General features: G+C 38.5%; 1 protein-coding gene and 1 long non-coding RNA gene across 2 annotated transcripts in view; one reads left to right on the forward strand and one right to left on the reverse strand.

Moving 5' to 3' along the window:
* Positions 1–17909, reverse strand: part of nr3c2 (nuclear receptor subfamily 3, group C, member 2) — a 131447-nt gene that overhangs the window by 106299 nt on the left and 7239 nt on the right. The window lies entirely within an intron of this gene.
* Positions 897–17538, forward strand: LOC310724642. Its single transcript, XR_014533122.1, has 2 exons — positions 897–7688; positions 7740–17538. It is a non-coding gene; the product is annotated as an uncharacterized lncRNA (long non-coding RNA).

A 17909-nucleotide genomic window follows, 5' to 3' on the forward strand; every position in this document is an offset into this window, starting at 1 on the left:
TTTATTTTAGTGCTGTTTAGAAACTTGCAAATGTGCTCAATTACTCAGTACCTCACCTCCTCTCCTTTTTGTTTTTCTTTCCAGTCCTAGCTCAGCCAAAGGAGAATTTCAATCTATGACATTCCACCTGGAAGTGCAGGACTTGACTGCTAGTTTCAGACGAAACAAAACCCTGCCTTTCTCTCACACATTCTCTCCTGAACGTGTTATTTATCTCATGTTGTATTTGTTACTCCACCTCACCCTCAGTGTGGCTCAGAAATCACTAAGAGAGATGCAAATAGTAAATAGCAAAAGAGGTGTGTTCAATCTGAACTAGTCTGATGTAACACAGCTATTTTATGTTAAGGGCCTTGCTCAGGGGTTTGGGAGTGGCAGCTTGGTGTGGCTACAATTTGACTCAACCTTCCCTTTCCAACTACACAGTCGTTGGCATACAAATTCTTTCTGTGCATTAGTGATGAGCGTCTCCATTACATCGCATCTCGATGCATAGCCAACGATACAATACATTAAAGATTCAAGACGTATGAAGCAGCTACTGATACAACGCATACGATTCACCTCTTTTATGATGAAATTCAATTCAATTCAATTCAATGCCGCGCCTCGGTCTCCGTAGTGTTGTGATACGTCATATTCACGTAACAGCAGCGATGCTGAGAGAACGTGTTTCGAGAATTAGTTTAGTGAGGAGAAATCAATCAAGGTCAAGCACATCTAGTAATAATTATATATAATTATACAGTAATCCCTCGTTTATCGAATTGGTAAAGTTCCAAGACCCCCGCGATAAACAGTCGCCACCCCAAAAATGCTAATTTATGTACACAGTACTGTACTGTTTACATTGTACTAGATTTTATCATTATTAATTATAATCTTACCATCCCTACTGTGCACTTGCAGCCATATCATATAACATATGCAGCATATTCACTACAATCATTTATTATTGTTTATTTTCCATTCCATCATCAACTGTGACTGTTCAGAGAACTGGCGAGTTTGGCGATCCCAAAATCATCAGGGGGCATTACACTAGCACACAAACACATGATTATATAGAAGCCAGTTCATGTAAAAAGCACATTTGGAGGGTTTAATTTACTCACTGTACCAGGAGGAAGATTTGTGCATAGGCAGAAACCCAAACTCAGGACTGAACCCTTGACCAATTCATTGGTTTGCCTAAGTTATTGTCTTTTCCTTACTAAATATATATTACAGATTTTGGTCCATTTAGTGCTTCCTTGTATGTGCTCCAATTGAGAACTGCTTCTGCTCTTTCCTGCCAAAATTGCCTGGTTATACACAAGACTATACAAGCCTAGTTATTGCTGAATCAAATTCCACCAATCAGGCATTTGACAAATCATGTACAGAACCATAGAAACAATTGAAAAACAGTGGAATTTGAGAAGCTTTAAAAATGCATTTTTTTTAACCTCTTGTATTCTAACAAAATCTCTTTTCCACAATTTGCCAGAATTTGTTGGATTACATGTGGATGACAACAACAAATGATACCGTCCCTTAATCCGTACTTAGGTTTATCAAATCGGGGCCATGAAGATGCAACTTCTGCATCTGTGCGTTTTAACAATGGAGCCGGAAAAAAAAACCACGTTTAAAGCTGCAGTCATTTGCATTTTCAATTCCTTCGTGTTACTTTGTATATACACACCACAACAATGCCGTTTTACTATTGTGATGAACAGAACCCAACCATGTTTTTCAACTTGTACAGATAGTAATAACCTACGGGATGTGGTGGCTCACTGATTAAGGCTTTGACATACTGATCAGAAGCTCATGAGCTCAAATCCCAGCACCATTAAGCTGCACCACTGGGCCCTTGAGCAAGACCCTTAACTGTTCAGCTGAATAACTGACATTTACGTCTGTGGTATTTTGTAGATGATCTTTTCCAGAGCGACTTACAACAGAGCAGTTGAGTGTTAAGGGCCTGGCTCAAAGGCCCAGCAGTTGCAGCTTGGTGGTGTCAGTAAGGGGTAACTCAGTGGATACGATGTTGGACTTTTGATCTCAACACCAACAAGCTGCAATATTTAGCTTGGATTTGAACTTGTGACCTTTCGATTCGAGCCCAAAACCATAATCACTGAACTCCACCACCACGTGTAGCTGAAAATAGTCTCACTTCTAGAAAAAAAAAGTAAAAAGAAAATTCAAGTTGAACCACGACTAAAAGTACACACCTGCCCTGGGTCCTAAATCCCCTCGATGCATTTGCATCCCAGGCACAGCTGTTACCCCCACACTTTTCTCATGCTGGCTGCATTCTTACCCCGGTGTCCTGCTAGCATTTCCTTTTCAGCTTCTTCTCTCTGAGGCTCCTCTATACACTATACAGTGTCATCTCTACGACGCTTTCTCAGGCACCTGCCTATGTTTTTTTACCTGCTGAGATGTTACACTCACTAAAGGTCATTGGCAGCACTAATTGATGACCTCACTACCCAATACCACCGGATTGGGCAAGACGGACAAGCATTTTCATCATATTAATTACCTGAAACATGTATGTCTCTTGCTAACAGTGGTGCATGAACTACAGAAACCATGTTGTTAAGTTACAGTACAGATTACAGATACACTTTGTAAAATATTACTTCAGTAAAAGTGTAAGAGCGCTCCTTTTAAAGGTTCACTTGAGTAAAAGTAAAAAAGTATTTGCCTTTAAATGTACTTAAGTATCCAAGGTACTATGATTTTTTACGGCTTTAATGTTTCTATTATCATTTTTGTCACAAGACTTTTTACTCAATCAACTGAGTTTATGTGAAAAGACTCTGTGACTCTCAGCACACTGATCTATTAATAGAATGATATTAATGAGTCAAAAACTGATTTCTATTACAATGATCATGAGCCCAAAATCTTCTTTTCAACTACTTAAAAAAAAGGGCACAAATAAGGTCACGTGTGGTGTGGCGAGTTCGAGTCTGGAGTTTCTTCCATCATTTATTCATCTCTAAAAGGTCTGCTTGCTGTACACCGAGCGGCAATCAAAACAAAAAACAGAGCGTGCACTCGACCCTGATTGGTGAATTGTTGCGTGTTTGAAGAGTTTTTATTCGCTCGTTAATAAGAAGCGTCTAATTTTGCAAAACGTAGTTGATTAAAAAAAAAGTAAAAGCAAATGTAATGTAGTGAAGTTAAAATAAAAGTCTCGCAAATTGAAAAAATACTTCAGTGAAGTACAGACACGTGAAAATGCTACTTTATTACAGTAATGAATTCCATTTACTTTGCTACTGTCCACCGCTGCTCGCCACATTCGGAGTTCAGTGTTGCAACATTGTTCACTTTGTCCCTCAATTCAGACTAGTTTGCATGTGTGCATTTGTGCCTGCGCATGCATATAAAATACTGCTGGCAAAGTTCGCTCGATTTCCGCTCTCCCTCCTCCCACCTTGTTTAATTGAGATATACTGAGCCTGACCTACTTTGCCGACAACCCATGCGGAACAATTAACTCCCCCCCCCCCCCCCCCCCCCACCCCTTCATTAACGCTTGGCGTTTCCGACCGCGTGGGTGAGTTTGGCTGGTTGCTTTGCCGAGCCACATCCACCGACGAGGTAAAATACGTTTAGCAGTAAACAGGAAGAAACAGAAGCGCTTCCTCGTGAACGCTAAAGCAAGCCTGCAATTAAACATGAATGATTGAGGTACGCTTTGTTTGTTCATTCACACACAGGACGCACTTCCCCTTTTTCTTTTTAATGTAGCTGATGTGGTTTCGTCAAACGCAGCTTTATATTTGGATGAACATCCCTGTTAATAATGCTTTTGAAAACCAGAACAGCCACAGACAGACAGACAGACAGACAGACAGACCCAGTGCTGGATAATAAACTCTTGTTATGTAATGCATTATGTAATACTAAAGGCACACTGAGATTCCAGCGTGTTACTGGGGAAGACATCTCTCCTTCAACCTAGCGCACATTTCCAAACCTTACACTAGAAAAGGGAAAAACAAAATGTTCTGCGAGAAAGAAGAAAAAAAAAAAAAAACTTTTCGGCTAACTCGTAGGTGAGAAGCGCGGCCTGCATGCGAGATCGGCAGCGCAGGCACCGAGGCGAGCGAGTCTCCTTGTGCCTCGCAGAAACCTGGCGCAGCTTCACCGAGGGAAAGTTCAAACGAGGACAGCCATTCTGAGAGCAGAATCCCTAGCGTGCAGGAACTACACTTTATTAGTGTGCCAACCCAGTGCTGTTTCTATGTGAGTGTATGCAAGCATGCGCAGTGTCCACCCAGAGACTGTGACACTGCGTCATTGTTAGTTTCAGGGTAGTCGTTTAAGGCCAGAGAGATTTTTTTCCACAGGTGCACTTGATTTCCAAAACAGCCAGCATTTATTTAACATGGATTTGTACCGTCTGTTACACCGACCAGTCATAACATTATGACATTTTAACATTATGAGCGGTGAAGTAAATAACACTGATTATCTCTTTATCATGGCACCTGTTAGTGTGTGGGATTTATTAGGCAGCAAGTGAACATTTTGTCCTCAAAGTTGACGTGTTAGAAGGAATGGGCAAGTGTAAGGATTTGAGCGAGTTTGACAAGGATTGTGACGTCTAGACGACTGGGTTAAAGGATCTCCAAAACTGCAGGGATGTTCCCGGTCTGCTGTGGTCAGTATCTATTAAAAGTGGTCCAATGAAGGAACAGTGGTGAACCGGCGACAGGGTCATGGGTGCACGTGCGGTCCGATCCAACAGGCGAGCTCCTGTACTGTAGCTCAAATGTCTAAAAATGTTAATGCTGTTAATGCTCGACGGGGCTGGACTAGTGGTAGAACGGATCGCAAAACTCACGGTTCGGATCACTTTACGTTTTTTGAGTCACGGATCGGATTATTTTCTGTATCATTGAAAAAAAAAAAAAAAGAAAAAAATGGAGGAGACAATTTTGCTTTTCATTTATTACAAGAAAAGTTTTAGCAAGAAAATGCTCCAACATGCGATTCGAATGTTGACGGATTCTGTGTAAAGCTGCTTTGAGACAATATTCGTTGTTTAAAGCCCTATACAAATACAATTGAATTGAATTAATGAACACGTTCCATTCACGTGAACACGAATGCTCCGTGTAGTTACGAAATTACTTCAAAAGCAGTATTGGCAGGGAAAAAAACGTAAAAAACAATACGAATAATCCGCAAGTTAAAAAAACGAGCAATTAATCCGTGGTTCACGTGCATGCCGAACCGTGAGTCATAATCCGTACGATCAGGATCGACTGCGAATCGTTGCACCCCTAATTTAGGACTGTTTGGGCAGGAAAAGGGGAACCAACACAATATTAGGCAGGTGGCCATAAAATTATATAATAAATGACATGATCGCCCTGCTATTTATACTTGTAGTTCAGTGTTAAATACCGAACGACATTCCTAACCAAAAGGTTCATTCTTCTCCCCTGTTTTGATGCAAAACACGCAACTGCAATTAGTTCATCAGCTGGCGTGCCTCAAATAGTCCTTTCCCAGCTTGTAAATCTTGCCTTGCCTGACGCTGCAGTAGGTTTTGATCTCGCCATGACAAACTGAACTCGCGTGCTTCGATGCAGTCGCTCAGAGATTAATGAGTTTGGCCTGGGAAAAGCCTTTGATGCTACAGGCCACAGTAGGCGTCATCAAGACCAAATGCGATGCAGAATTCGGATTAAGACTGCGCCCCGAAAAGGAAGACGGCATGGCATTATTTTGACGTGGAGACGGACTGATTTTGGGGGACAGTTAGGAAATTCTGTACATAACAACTGCTTTATTGAAAGAAAGAAATCTTGATGGAAAGCATATTTTTCTTTCACACAGCCACTAATTGCTGTCATCTTTTAATGAGTACCACATGATATCTCAGTTGGATAAGATATGATATGATAGAACTTTATTTATCCTGAAGGAAATTCTTCAGAGTAAAAATAAATGAAATATTCTATAGACAATTGCATTTAATAATACAAAAGGTACAAGAAAGCCTTGCTCAAGGACGCAGCAGTGGTATTTTGGTAGTGTTGGGATTTGAACTCATGACCTTCCAATCCATAGGCCATAGTGAGGTACCACGACCCCTGTTTAAACCATATTATTTGGCCTTCAGTAGATAAATGTGTGTGTGTTTGTGTGTATGTGTGTGCTGTGCTTCAGTACAAGGCCAGCCCGTAACCGTCATGTACCGTGAGGTTGGCTTTTAATTGGATATTAGCATCCTGCCGTGTCTGTATTAATCAAATCAATGGCGTCCATTAATTTTGCAGGAGAACATACAATTACGCAGTGATTAGTGCTCTCGCAGGGATATGCCCTTTCATCTGACTGAGGAACATTGAAAATTTGGCCTGGTTACAGTGCAAACTGTTCCCTTTCCCTCCTGCCTCCGTGTGCTTCCTCAGCACTGTTGGGTCGCACCGGGACGGCTCTTGCCTGGAGAGCAAAACCTGTTCTGGCTCATGAAGCCCACAGTGGCAAGCAACGCACAGAATGCATACGGAGCCGTGTGCGTCAGAGCCGAGTGCGCAGCTCACAGCTGCAACTGCAGTATTCTGGAGAACTATTTATATAGGCTAATACATTACAGCCATTTATAGACTCCGATGCCATGCATCGAATGCTATAAATATGGAATACAGCAATGTACAATATCTGAGTTCAACCGTACGCTGGGTTATAAACACGTAGATAGCACACGCGATAGACTATTTTCCAAAACCGCCTTGGGGCGGATTTCCATTGTACGATTATAACACGGTATACGGGCAAAAGTTTTTTGACAACTTGTTATATGGTTTGTTGAGGCGTTTTTTAAAAATCCCATTCCGTATTGAACCCCAATTTACTTTTATAATAACCTCCACTCTTCCAATCATATTTTAATAGAGCTGGTCTCCTAGTTCAAGTGAATTTCAATGGAAAATGTAATACTACTACATCTAAAGATATCCAATACAATTGTGTGATTCCAACTTTGTAGTAAAAGTTTTGTAAAGAACCACATATGGCTGAAAAAGTCACTCTTTTGTCCATATTGTGTATTAATCTTTATTAAAAATGAATGATCTTAGTGGTATAACATGGTCCTGACTGAGTGCCACTGCAACCGATAACACTGGTCCATTTTCAGCACCAGACTGAAGGGTGTTCATCATAATCATCTGATGTAGAGAACATGGAAATGCATAACGTGTTATAAAATCCGAAAAGGATTTTATTATGGCGGTCGCTCCATACTGTGTGACTGTAGTTTTAATTCAATTAAATGAATTTTTACTGAATATGTGCAGCACTTCTAACAATGGACATTGTCACAAAGCAGCTCTACAGAGATAAAACGGCTATAAAATTGTAGAAAAGAGTGTAAGTCTTAGAAATGTGTTTCTTTTAACTGTACGTTTATCCCTAATGAGCGAGCCAGTGGTGACAGTGGTGAGGAAAAGCTCTCTGAGATAGCATTAGGAAGAAACCTTGAAAGAAACCAGACTTAAAAGGGAACCCGTCATAATCCTCAACACCGCATGTCCCTTCATTACAGGTCCATCATTGTGGAGGTGCGCAGTGATAGGTGTAGTATAGTATAAAACTCCAGAGGCAAGGTCTTATTGGCAAAAGAGCACACAGGTCATCGAGCATCCTGGTTAATGCACATTTCAGTGGATTTTCAGCTCTAATTCACCGACCTTGACTCAGGGATTGTTAATCAGCTGATTAGCTGGATCGGGTGCGCTAGAGCAGGAAAAACAATGAAATATGCTAGGACAGGAGGCGCATGCTAATTGAGTTAATGGCAGTAGTCCATTCTGAAGTGACACCACTTTCATCTAGTCCCTGCTCTGCACCCTTCCCATTATGTCATAGATAATAACTTTCCATATTATCTTTTTTTTTGTTTGCTCATTGGTGATGTTGGACTTCTGATCAGAAGTTTACGAGTTCAAATCGCATCACCACTAAGCTACCACTGCTGGGCCCTTGAGCAAAGCCCTTGACCCTCAACTGCTCATTTGCATGAATGAGATAATTGTTAGTAACAAGCATATAGCACCTTTATCTATTTATGTTTTATATTTGTGCTGTACCAGCTGATCTCTGAAAGCAATTAGTTCTGGTTGTTTTATCTTCTTGAGTATCACAAAGTTTTTTTTTTTTTGTATGCAATATGTACCTCTGGTAACCAATAATCTTTTTAGAAGCTGATGCAAAAAAAAAAAAAAAAAAAGGAAAAAAAATGTGCCTATGCATCAAGTTTATCAGTTCATCCTTTAAATCATGATGAAGTTATTGTAAAAGGGCCGTTTGTAGCAATTGATTTTCAGCACTTCAGTTTGGAATAACCTTAGACATATCTGCCCCTGAGCGCTCCAACTCTCCTGCGTACTCTCCCCCGAAGAGCACCAGATATCAGATATTACTCGCTTCAAGGTGGGGTTTGAGAAAACAGTGCACGGACAGAATATTTTGATTTATTTAGATATATTGTTTCATACAAGTATTTCTCAAACAGCTGAAACGAATTAGTTTCAGTATTAGATGATGTTTTTTGGAGAGCAGGCAGCACCTATGAAGCAAATTGAATTAGCATGAGTGATTAAATAAAACAATGCTTGGACGTGGGCTGAGGATTTTTAAAAACTCACAGGTTATACTTGGGTTCTATTTGTCAGAAGGTTGCACGGTTGAATCCCAGGGTTGTAAGATGGTCACTGCTAGATCCCTAATCAAAACCTCTACTCTTCCAACAGCTGTCTTTATATTGTATTTCATCTAACTTGAGACATTTCCAAATAGAATAAATTGTAAATCTATACACCAATGAGAGTTGTAGAATGCTACAACTTTACAAACTTTACTAAAACTTTACAAACTAGTTCTAAAATGTGACTTGAGTCATTTGAATCACTGTTCAGGTTAATATGACTTTCAGATTCGTTATATGCTTTGACCAGAACTGCCCCTGTGTAAGCCAGCCTAAACAATGTAAAAGAAATTATGGTTATTTTATAACATACACGTCCATAATACTGTTGCATGCATTGAAAAACTGACATACTGTAACTCAAAATCTGTCATAACGCTTTCATTGAGTCAATTAGCTAAAAAAATAAACATATGGGACAATGATCCCAGTGGTGTGAATCAGCATATTTGATTAGTTCAATACAATAGTACATAAAACGATCCAATACAATAATAAGTACAATAAGATTGGTACATGCTTTTTAAAATCCCACTCTGCATTTAGTCCCATCGGCTGTTATAATGGAGTCTATTCTTCTGGGAAGGTGTTCCACTAGATTTCGGAGTGTGCATGAAGAAATGCTTATTCAGCTACAAGGGTGTTATTAAAGTCAGGTACTGATGTTGGTGAAGTGAGGAGGCCCGGAGTGCAGTCAGCGTTCACATCCCCCCCAGAGGTGGTTAAGAGGGTTTAAAGCTCCATAGCAGGAGCTCTTTCACTTCAACCAATGTAAAGTATATATCTTGATGGAGCTGGCTTTTGTTCATGCTACTGCATCCGAAGACGTCTTGTACAATTGCGTGCCTCCAACATCGTGCTAACAGTTTTGGGGGAAGAGCCACATATGACTGGAAAAGTCAAGTGTCCCAATACCTTTGTCCACATTAATATCTAAAAGGAAGTGATTTATGAACTGCTGCTGTTATGGCACTTGAAAGGCTGTTATACAAATTCTAAGTTTTAGCTATAAGAGAAATGAATAGATTTCAGCCCGTTGCTCTATATAAAAATAATTTTTCATACAGACAATGGGTAAAATGTTTTTCTTAGATACTGTTTTTTAACCACTTTTTGATCATTAAATATTCTATTTGGCTGTATTCATATTTTTTAGGTTCAAAAAGAGGCCAAAAATATCACCCACACACCAAGGTTAATTGTTTTAATGTTAGCAAAGGATTTCAAATACAGTACAAAGCACTGACTAGCTATTAGCTATTAGCTACTGAACTAGCCAGCCCTATTTTTTATACCACCTGAAAAGCAGAGGCTTTTCTTTCAAATCTCTTGTGAGTAAATGCAGTAGTTCATGTCCAGAAGTTTAATGTGTTAAAATAGTTTTTCTTTTTTTCTGCACGTTTTGAACTGAAACTTTGCTAATGCACATTTTGGCTAAATAAGACTATGCAAACTATCTTATCTAATAAAAACTCAACTTTCACCTCAGCTATTTGCAAAAATTTAATGAGATGTTTAAATTTAATCAGCCAGCCAGATTGAGATCAGTTTTTGTCATCTGTTCACAAGTCACACCATATGAGCAAAAGTATAGGGACACCTGACTTTCCACTCATATAAGGGTCCTTCACGAGCTTTTACCACAAAGTGGAGGCACATAATTCTAATAGTATTACATTTCCCCTTTACTTAAACTGTGGACCCAAACCTGTTTCAACCTGACAATGATCACGTGCACAAAGCCAGTTTCATGAAGATATGGTTGAGATATATGTTGACTGATATATGCACCCCAGGCCTCCTCACCTCACCTACATTAGTACCTGACTTTACTCACACCTTTGTTACTGTATGAGCACAAATCTTCACAAAATCTAAAACTATGGAGGTGATTATAACAGCAAATGGGGAATAAATATGAGCCGTGATGTTCAAAAAAGCACACAGGACTATTATATTTATATAAATGGTGTATATCTTTATAAGTGTAAGTAACTGAGCACTGAATCAGACCCACTCTGGGTTTAATATGAAATGAGTTTTAAATATGACACTGACTGCGTCAACTGGAACTGTCTCTTTAAGTAGTTAACAAGGTTCATGATGTTTCATGTCCGGTATTAGCTGACTTCCTTCTCAAAGGTGTCATCAACATGAACTCTAGGTTACGCATAACATCCTGAATGCCCCATAAAAAAAAAGAACAATGAAAACGGGCTGAAGCAGATAGGAAGGAGCTTTCAAACGGGAAACGACCTTATAATCCTTACAAAGGTAATAATATATAGGAAAGGCAGAAATATCATTGTTTTGGTTGGTGCTGTTGAAAGGTTAGTTTTTAAAACATGGATCAGGACAAAATAATAATAATATAAAAAAAAAAATCATCAGACTTACAGTATATGCAAAGTAAATAGGTTTAATTAGGACAGGACTAAAAAAAAAAGTGTTTCTCTACAGGAAGTAGCATACAGAAGATATCTGCAATATCAGACATGCTGTAGCTTGTGCTGCGTTGCCAATCTAATGATGTAAATCCCCCTCCATTTACATTCGCCTCACAATTTCCAAATCATCCCAAATATACAAGCTGTTGTAAGCTATGCTTGTTTAATCATAATTGAATAAAAACTCACTTGAAATTAACTTACGATAAAAGAATTCAACGCATTACTACGTTCCTCTTACACTCTTTTTTTTTTTTTTATCTAATAATAATATAAATAATAATAATAATTAGACTTTTATGCAAAGTAAACAGGTTCGATTAAGCCGTGCGATTTTGGCAACGGTTTGGTCAACAAAACGTGAAAATCCTAAAAGAGTCCTCGGTTAAAATCTAGTTTTCGGTCGCTGGTTTGACTTGTTCGCCAACAGCCGATTAATGGGCGCTACGATATTTTATTTCCTCGAATGAAATTCTGGCAAGAAATTACAGACTTTCCTGCAGTGTGACTTCTCCTACGACGGCCGTCCAACCAAGAACCAATAGGAGCGCTGAACCAGATGATGCAATTAACTTTAAAGCAGCTCAGGGAAAACGTCTGAACGAGTCAGGTGGACAAAAGGAGGGAAAAGTTGTGTGTTTGTATGACGTTTTTATTCTCGAGGCATGTCGTGAATAAAATTAACTCTACAGACTGTTTCTGTTTGCTTCTCGCTACCAATAGCGAGAGAACGCAAATCTGAATGACGGATGGACGAAATTCGGACGATGGTTTTTCTTGTGTGCGGCAGTTTTTGACGTGAGTTTATGTCACGTTCATACATACAGTCTGACTTGCAACAATCGCGAAAAGCTGTTAAAAATCCCACAGTGTGCGTCCGACGTTAGAAAAGGGAATCCAAAGGGGTTTTTTGGAAACATTCATATTCATAAATAACAAAATTCCTCTTTATTTTGAAGCGTTTTCACATTGGATCAGTCTTCTGAAGAGCCCTTTTATTTAACTTTTAATTAAAAAGCTTTCGCTTGTAAGCTGATCAGGGAAAAATAAGATTAAAGCGTATTCTTTGTGGATTCCGGACTAATTGCCCGGCGTTGCTCTTGAAAATGTCATACTCGCTACATAAAGCAAAAAAAAAAACACGTAGAAAAACCTTTACCTTCGCTTGACAATTTCAAAGACTATGCCAGGACTAAAATGTGGTTGTGTTTCTCTACAGGAAGTAGCATACAGAAGATATCTGCAATATCAGACATGCTGTAGCTTGCGCTGCGTTGCCAATCAAATGATGTAAATCCACCTTCATTCACATTCTCCTCACCATTTCCAAATCATCCCAAATATACAAGTTGTTGTAAGTTAATAAGAGAAAAAAATACCTCACTAGAAATGAACTTGTGGGACGATAAATAAACCGATTCAATGCATGAATGTGTTCCTCTCGCACTCTGTTATCTCGTTTCATCTCTCTGTACCTCATTCTGCCTTTCTCTCTCTCTCTCTCTTTCTCTCTCTCTCTCTTTTCCTCTCGCTGTCCCTGCCTGACCCTTTTTTTTTTTTTTTTTTTTCCTGAGCTATTACATAACTTGTGACTGATTCTGTAATGGCCAGTGTGTACATGTGGATATCAGAGATCTGTATAAGCAACAAAAGGCTTCTGTTAAACATCAAATGGCCGCTGAGTAGGGGATGTGGGAGGAGATTAGGGAAGAAAGGGGGCAAATCAGGAGAGATCTGCTGAACTGTATTGTTGGGTTTTTTTTTTTTTTTTTTTTTGGTATTATTTTTAAATCCACAAAGGAAAAATGCTAAAGGGAATTGTGAGCGAGGAAAAAAGTGACGATTTAGACAAGAGACAGAAACAAAGAGAGCACGAACAGAAGGGTGCAGAGTTCAGAGCGGTTTCAGAGGCGGACGTTGTATAACAATTTACGTCCCAAAGGAGGCGGTTTTACTGAAATCTCGATTCTGATTGGTCAGAAGATGTTTATTTCTTCTAAACAAATCCAATCATTGTTCTTGTTGTAATACGCTATTATTTCTATAATACCAGGAATTTCACATGGATCTTCTGTATACAGTTGATGCTCAACATAAATGGATTAAAAAAAGTTTTATTTAAATGATTACGTTGGTATTCCTGGAATTAGTCACCGCTGATTTGCACTTTGTAACCATTAGAGGGAAATAAACACGCCATCACCTATGGTATAAATGTTGATATGTTTGCAGGGCTATCTCGCCTAAAAGATACTAAGCACTCCTTGCTTTCTAATGCAGAGCTTCTACTTGGTGACCTGTCTGATTAGAAAAGCCTCTGTTAAAACTCCAAACTTTTGATGCAGAACAAAGATCCAAAGATTGTAAGCAGCCAAAGAGCCTTCAAAACATGTGAAATACAGCATGGCAATACAACATGTCAGTTAAATCTTTTGACTTACAATCACCATATTTAGCAGATGCCATTTTCTTATCCAGTCCTTTAGATCAGCCTTTTTTTAAAAACCTTTCTATTATTGTGATGTTACTCTGATTTTAAATGTATTTATTATACCTCGAAATGCTAGATTCGTTTATTTCTTTGTTCTATGACTCTGCTGTTGTTCATAGGGCCGTTCCAAATGTGGGGGTGGGCCGTATTTGGACCGTGGGTTGTACTTTGTGGACGTTAAATCAAATGTGACGAAGTACTACACAGTTTTAGAGAAGATGCTAAATTGTGATAAAGTGTTCCAAACTTAAGGTTAACCTTCTGGTTCAAAAATTCAAGGCAGAACGCTGCAATAGTGCAGTTAACTTTCTAAAATGATCCAGAGTAAACCCAACTGAGAAACCATTAACTATCCATTGGGGAAACCTTTAGTTTAAAATCTTCTTCCTGTTCTTAGCAACATACTGTATACCTTCAATGTCAGAAAGTGTTGGCTAATGCTTTCCACACATTACACCACCACAACTCTGTCTCTCAGCTACCTCAACTGACTCAATTGGCTTCCACACTGCTACAAGTACATCAACTCATTGGCCATATTTGGATTCAAAATAACATGAAACAATAGCAGATTGGAGCATTTTGACATCATGGTTAGATATCGAGCAGAAAATGTTTATCTTACTAAGGAAGATGGTACTATTATTAAAGACTTGAACAATCCTTGGCATCGGAATAACAATCTCTGGAGCTAGTAAGATTCTATGCACAGCCCAAGAGTGTTCCCCTTGCCAAAAAAGATTCCTTTGAGAAGCATTTAAGAATTCAAAACTCGCACCCTTGAGGAAACCTTTCTACTAATGCTGAGGACATGCTCTTGGCAACAAATGTGTTCAATGTCCAAAAGCATCGCCTGGCACTTTACACCTCTTAAAGAACCAGGACTTTGTCATCCAGTTGACTGCCACACTCCTAATATTGTACCGTCTGTATCTGCCTTTTTACCTTCATCTATATAATTCCATTCAAATGAACATGAAACAACACCTCAATGTTTCTACAGTGGGGTTTTTGAATCACAAGCTTAATGGAGGATCATTATAAAATGCTTCAAAGTCTTGGTGTAGGAATGGAGATAGCTTGAGCCATCATCTAAAGCAACAGCTAGAATACTATTTGTGTAGCCAATACACAGACTGTTTGGACAAATGTCCATGGACCCTTGACCTTCATACTTATATATGTGGTTCTTCTCCAAACTGTTGCCACAAAAATAAAAGCTCACAGTTGTCTAGAACAGAGGTCCCCAAACTACGGCCCATGGGCCACCCACATTTAGAACAACATTTCTGAACTAAGCGAGAGACATATTTAGAAATTTTTATTTTAAATATAAGTTTTAGTCATATTAAATTTGTATTTGATAATAAAATTTCCCTTAGTCATTAACGTGGCCTAATTATTTGTTAAATTCACCCAACAACCAACAGAACCGTACATTTAACATAACGTAAAACAAATGTTGGACTATACATTTCTTAAAAAGTAATGCTCATTTGTCTGTATGATACATAACAAAATAATAAACTAATCTAACATAAGGAGGCATAATAAATACATTTAAAATAATAATAGAATCACCACACTAATAAGATAAGATAGGATAAGATATACCTTCATTAATCCCACAGTGGGGAAATTTCCATGTTACAGCAGCAAAAACATTTGCAAATATAAAGACCCGGTAGATATATATACAGTAAAGTATATAAATACATAAGAAAAAGAAATGATGTGGCCCTCACAGAAAAAAGTCATAATCTGGTCTAGGATGTTTTTGTATGCTATGTCATTTATACTTCCTTTAACTGGAACCAAGTGAGCAAACCTGTTCCATCATTACAATGCTTCTGTGCACTGTACGAGGTCCACAAAGACAGTGTTTGCGAGGTTGGATTGGAAAAACTTGAGTGGCCAGAGCATCAATACCTCACATTACTAATGCCCTCGTGGCTGAATGAGCACATATCCCCACAGCGAAGAGGCTGTTATAGCAGCAGAGGGGGAAATCAAATCCGTGTCAATGTCTATGGTTTTGGAATGGGCGCATATAAGCATTCACATTTCTCTGATCATATGGTGTAAATTACTGAGCAATGGTAATTAACAATAAGTGTTAATTATCCATAAACTAATTTAAACTTATGGTACTGAAAAACTGTTTTCTATGCTTTTTTTTGAATCAAATCTTGCCATTAGAAAATCAATGGAATGTAATTTTCGGGTTATCTCGAACTCTAAAAGCACCTCAGGGATTGTAAATATAACCACCCTAACACATTTTTGAGCAACTTCTGAATATAGGTCAAACATTTTGAAGTATTGCTTAGGAATTGTTGAGTCAATGCCACATCCACCCGCACATGTCCAACTCTCATTTCTATTTCAACAATTTGCATTGTTGAAGTAGTTACACATGGCCAGGCTTTATCAGCTGGAGTCTTTCGACACTAAGGCCATTTGCGATTGGGCATTTTTAACACAGATCTGGGATCAGGAACACTGACCTAATTCTGATCCTGAATAGATCAAGCATAAAGGAGCTGCACTAAACTAACATAGAACTGGCCACAGAGCAGAACCGAAGAAAGTAGCAATATCTACGGCAATTCAGACCACGAATACAGTGCTTATCTCAGGTTTTACCTCTGGCACACATTTCCTAGTGCTACATTTTGCTCACATTGTCATGGCTATTGACTTAAACTCTGTAAGGTCATGCGGCCGTCGAATTCATTATATTCTAAACTCTGGGGCTAATTATTCTCATTGTTAGTGCCTTGAGTGTAAGTCAATGGATTTTGTTTTATCACACCTCAGCAATTTTTTTCTTCCTCTCAAACATGGATCCGACTTGCTCAGCAAGACCAAAATTGGTTAGAAAAAAAGGGGGATAATTGCGAAGACCTAATCTGGATGGGTGAAAATCATTTACATTACTCTTTAATTCTACTTTCATTTGTATGGAAAAGTGTCACTGGTTAGAAATATCTAAGTAACATTGGGCCAATTATGTCCTCTATCTTAGAAAGCAATTTATTCTGATCAAGTATGCAGCATATCCTGAAAACATGGAGCATACAATGCTAATGCATCCTGGATAGAGTACAAGTTTATCACAGGGCTGCAATGCATACAAACATAAACTGTTTGGGAAGCATTTAAGTTAGCAAGCTTAGTTGAAATGCAGTGGACCATTTGCCACAATAGCATTAAAGATTCCAGAAGTCACTAAATCCATCACATGTTCAGTCTTAGTCCTTGGTTAGCCTTGCAGGCATGACGGCTAAAAGTTCAGGTTTGTTTTTCTTGCACCAGAGCTGCCATTTCTTCTGCATTTACTCTTGGGCTGGGGCCATTTTAACATGTAGCTGACACCAAACAAAAACATATTGAACAACTGGTATTCCACTATCATTACACAATCTTCAGTTGGGCAAAATATATGTTTTATAGTTTACTATACACTCATTATTCCTTAGTAAACTGGATTCCTACATTCCCCACAAGCCTATTCGACTATCAGCTGATAGTGGTACTAGCATGATTTAGCCCTCACTACCTAAAGAAACTGATGCATTGGTACTTTTTCCTTTATTCTGTTCAGCTCTCTCTCACTTTCACATTTATACACTCTGCTTAAACAGATCAGCTTCAACTTCCATGTTAATGCCACTGCACCCGTCATCTCATATATCACTAACTAGCCGAGCCAAAAAGTCTCGACCATAGTACATTGTACTGTACTGCTGCATTGCCTTCTGGGATTGAAGGCACTGAGACTGTACTGCTGCATTGCTTTCTCAAATCGACCAATTTCACTATTGTTTCCAGTATTTCTATGTCGAATTTGTCATTAATATGTTACAGTGTAAAAAAATAACAGTCTAAATATTAAAAAAATGAATGCATGATTTAAGAAGACTAGAAACAAGTTAAATGATCTGCCAGTGCAGGAAGATAATTACACTTGGTTGGATTTCTTGAAATCAAAAAACTTATCCTGGCTTTAGAAAAGAAAAAAAAAATGTCTTAAAATAAGCATTAAAACGTTTATGCTGAACAGTCGATTTAGTCTAATCAACTTAAAACTAGCTCGTTAATTTTTTTTAACAGTTTGCTTTTCTCAATTTTTGTGAAAGGATCTTAAAACCAGAGCTACTAAACAGGATAATTATTGTAATGTCAACAACTATTTATTTAAATAAAGTTAGTAGTTACCTTGCAAAAAAAAGACAAA

The sequence above is a fragment of the Silurus aristotelis genome (genome assembly GCF_946808225.1).
Source record: "Silurus aristotelis genome assembly, chromosome: 4".
NCBI classification, from domain to species: domain Eukaryota; kingdom Metazoa; phylum Chordata; class Actinopteri; order Siluriformes; family Siluridae; genus Silurus; species Silurus aristotelis.